The sequence below is a fragment of the Penaeus vannamei genome, chromosome 31 (assembly GCF_042767895.1).
Source record: "Penaeus vannamei isolate JL-2024 chromosome 31, ASM4276789v1, whole genome shotgun sequence".
NCBI lineage: Eukaryota > Metazoa > Arthropoda > Malacostraca > Decapoda > Penaeidae > Penaeus > Penaeus vannamei.
Window position 1 is genome coordinate 12,870,777 of NC_091579.1, and position 577 is coordinate 12,871,353.

Sequence of the window (577 nt, forward strand, 5' to 3'; positions counted from 1 at the left end):
CTGTTGCGGTGAGGGAGTTTTGGGCTGAATACTTTGAGCAGTTGTATCAGGTTGACCCTCCAGCAGTTAACTTGGATGTGGGTAGTGCCGGGATTCCGCTGCCGGAATCACGGCATATATATATATATATATATATATATATATATATATATATATATATATATATATATATATATATATATATATGTTGTTGATTGACAAGTGACAATCGTTTGTGTCTAATTCCCTTGCAGTTGCTGTAATAGAGTTGTTATTGTTGTTGTTTTCTTTGTTTTTGTTTTAAGGACGAAATGCACGTAGCCTCGATTATATTTCTATTGTTGAGAAACATTTTGATTATCTTTTTTTCAGAAAAAGTCTTTTTTTTTTGTATCTTTCAAACTTTCAAACTTCCTCTCTCTTTACATATAGATTTATGTATATCTCATTTTCTTGTTTTTTTTTTATTGGTTTCTGTCTCTTTCTCTGGCAAACGCCTCTCTCTTTTCTCCAGCTCTTTCTCTCACTCTCTGCCTGTGTATATGTGCCTCTTCCAATATGACTGTCCAATATGACTTAAATTCTGTCTAATACTGTT